We start from the raw sequence: 3,839 nt of genomic DNA on the forward strand, positions 1-3,839 counted from the left end.
GTGCCTTCCTCGCCGAGGCCCCGCATCACCAGGAGGGGGACACACTCCCCCAAGCTGTGCCCGGGAGGGCAGACGGCGCTCTCGGCTCCCCCGTCCATCCGTCCGTCCGACCGTGTCACACACGCGGTGCCCACGCTCACCCCATGTCAGCCTCCCTCACTCAGGTCCTCCGCCGACTCCCCGCTCCCATCCTGTCACTCCGTGTCATCTCCTCCCCTTTCCTCTCGCCGCCTCTTTCGCCACCTCTTTCGGGGAAAAGGAAAGTGAACCCCTGGCCCTGCCTCCCCTGACGTCAGAGCAGGAAGCTGGGGCCTCTTAAAGCCACAGCCAGTGGGACCTGGGGGGACCTGCATCCTCCCTGAAACGTAAAACAAAACAGAAAGAAGCCTCTTCGCAGAGAGGGGACCTGCCCACTCGGGATTCATGGCCAGAGGCCGGGCACTGTCCACAGAGCCACCCCCTCCTCCAGCCACGGCTCTTCGGCTCTTCGGGCCTAAGGCATCTGATTTGTTTGCTTTGTTTTGTTAATCCTCTCGGACCCTATGTTTCCACTGATTTTTTTTTTTTTGAGAAAGTGGGAGGGAGGGAGAGAGACACATTCATTGGTTGCCACCTGCGTGCACCCTAACCTGGGCCAGGATACGTGCCCTTGACCGGAATCGAACCTGGGACCCTTTGGTCTGCGGGCGGACGCTCTGTCCACTGAACCAAACCAGCCAGGGCTAGTGTATCTTTTATACCAGAGAGACTTACGGCTCAAAGGGCCCAAGCATAATACGGAGATAATTAAAATGTGGGTGTCGGGGCACATGCCCAGGTTGCAGGCTCTATTCCCAGTGGGGGCTGTATCCACCGAGCCACACCAGCCAGGGCAGAAATGTGTTTCTTTTAAAAGATCTGTTAACAGAGAGAGTGAGAGCGAGAGCGAGAAAGTTCTTAATCTCTCTCAGAATAGCAGAGACTCCTTGGAGTTTCAATCTCTCTGTCCCTCTCTCTTCAATAAAATCACTAAAAACATTTAAAATAGATAGATAGATAGATAGATACAGATGTATGGGTTTATAGGTAGATAGATACAGATACATAGATAGGTAGATAGATATATGGGTTTATAGGTAGATAGATACAGATACATAGATAGGTAGATAGATATATGGGTGTATAGGTAGATAGATACAGATACATAGATAGGTAGATAGATATATGGGTGTATAGGTAGATAGATACAGATACATAGATAGGTAGATACAGATATATGGGTTTATAGGTAGATAGATACAGATATATAGATATAGATAGGTAGATACAGATATATGGGTTTATAGGTAGATAGATACAGATATATGTGACTTCCTGGTTTTCCTGGGCTTCAGGAATGCAAGATTAAAGGGTGAAATGGGGCCCAAAGAAGATAAAGGATTACCTGGATTTTACGGCAAAAAGAGTACAAAAGGGGGAAGGGGAAGCTGTTAGCCTGGCCTTCCCGGATGTGCCGGGAGCCAGCCCCATCGCCCGTCCCCATACACGCACCACCATCACCCGTCGCTGTGTCCCCCTCTGCTCGGTGTGCCCACCCCGTACACGCACCACCATCACCCGTCGCTGTGTCCCCCTCTGCTCGGTGCGCCCACCCCGTACACGCACCACCATCACCCGTCGCTGTGTCCCCCTCTGCTCGGTGCGGCCACCCCGTACACGCACCACCATCACCCATCACTGTGTCCCCCTCTGCTCGGTGCGCCCACCTGTCACTGAGTCAATGTGAACGCCCACCCTTGACCTTTCAAATCCCAACCCCCAACCAGGGCCACTCCCAGCCCCAACACAATGATAAGGATACAACTTCCCAGCTTAAGGATCAAGACATGGTGAGGGCTCCCAGGGGACGCCTTTGGGGGGCTCCACCCCATGACTCTGTCTCCTCCGTCCCCACAGCCCCCGTCCCCACTCCCCCTGAGCCCACCTGAGCCCCCTTGACACCTCCGCCAGAAAGACACCCCGACCCGCGGCTGTGCTTACCCTGGCAGGGGGTTGGTGTCTATGTCCGAGTACTTCAGCGACGTCTCCACCATGTTATTCCTGACACTGGCCAAGCTGCAAAGAGAAAAGCCCATGATTAACACGACCCACCCGCCAGCACGCCAGGAGCGAGCGCGCGCGCACACACACGTTAGCACACGGAGCTTGCACAGGAGCCAACCCAGGACAGGGCCCGGGCGTCCTGAGGGCGGATGGCCCGCACACTCCCAGGGTCTCGGGCGACAATGCCCTGCATTCTTCTCAAGTGCACACGGGACCTTCCCCAGGACAGACCACATGTGAGGCCACAACACAAGTCGCAACAGATTTGAAAAGACAGCTGTCATACAAAGTACCTTCTCTGACCACAATGGGATGGAGTGAAAAATCAGTAACAGGCCCTGACTGGCTTGGCTCAGTAGACAGAGCGTCGGCCTGCAGACTGAAGGGTCCCAGGTTCGATTCCGGTCAAGGGCATGCACCTTGTTTGCGGGCACATCCCCAGTAGGAGATGTGCAGGAGGCAGCTGATAGATGTTTCTCTCTCATCGACGTTTCTAACTCTCTATCCTTCTCCCTTCCTCTCTGTAAAAAATCAATAAAATATATATTTTTAAAATCAGTAATAGAAGATTACAACGCCACAGTGTTAAAAAAAAAATGCCAAAAATAACTCAGACCTTGGAAATGAATTAATCTGGTACGAAAATATTTAAATTAAAAAAACAAAACACCCAGTGGGTTAAATAAATCCTGAAGGAACAGAACTTTAATAGTGAGATGGTATTACACTCAAGAAGGTGGGAAAAAACAGTGCGAACTCCCACAGAAGGAAGGACTTAAGAAAGGTAAGTGCAGCCGAAACCGGTTTGGCTCAGTGGATTGAGCGTCGGCCTGCGGACTGAAAGGTCCCAGGTTCGATTCCAGTCCAGGGCATGTACCTGGGTTGCGGGCACATCCCCAGTGGGAGATGTGCAGGAGGCAGCTGGTCGATGTTTCTCTCTCATCGATGTTTCTAACTCTCTATCTCTCTACCTTCCTCTCTGTAAAAAATCAATAAAATATATTTAAAAAAAAAAAAAGAAAAGAAAAGTAAGTGCAAAGTTAAAGAGAGCGGCCACAGAAAGTCAGAGAAGAGGAACAGAACCGAAGCTGGAAGACATCTGGCAAGACTAACAACCATGAAAAGGGGAAACGATACCAAAGGAAAAATGTGCAGAATGAAAGAAGGGGAAGTGGCTGTAGGTACAACAGAGATTTTAAAAATAACAACAACCTCACCCTGGCCGGGTGGCTCAGTGGGTTGAGTGTCAGCCCGCGGACTGAAGGGTCCCGGGTTCCATTCTGGTCAAGGACATATACTCAGGTTTTGGGTTCAATCCTGGGTCAGAGTGTGTGGGGGAGGCAGCTGATCCATGTTTCTCTCTCATATCGGCAGACTGAAGGGTCCCAGGTTCGATTCCGGTCAAGGGCATGGACCTTGGTTGCGGGCACATCCCCAGTGGGAGATGTGCAGGAGGCAGCTGATCGATGTTTCTCTCTCATCGATGTTTCTAACTCTCTATCCCTCTCCCTTCCTCTCTGTAAAAAATCAATAAAATATATATATATTTTTAAAAATCAGTGTGCAAGCTTTGGCAAACAATGGCATAGTAGGGAGTACCCAGCTGGGACCCAGTGGCGGGAAGGCTGGGGGGGGAAATCCATGGGGTGAGTCTGGTACCTGAGACTCTCTCCCGGGGGCATCGCCAATGTCAGGTGGCAGCCGCGAGGCTGGGCAGAGCCTCCCGAAGCCTCAAGCGAGAGGACAAAACCCAGAGC

This window comes from Myotis davidii, unplaced genomic scaffold, assembly GCF_000327345.1.
Source record: "Myotis davidii unplaced genomic scaffold, ASM32734v1 scaffold663, whole genome shotgun sequence".
In the NCBI taxonomy this organism is placed as follows: domain Eukaryota; kingdom Metazoa; phylum Chordata; class Mammalia; order Chiroptera; family Vespertilionidae; genus Myotis; species Myotis davidii.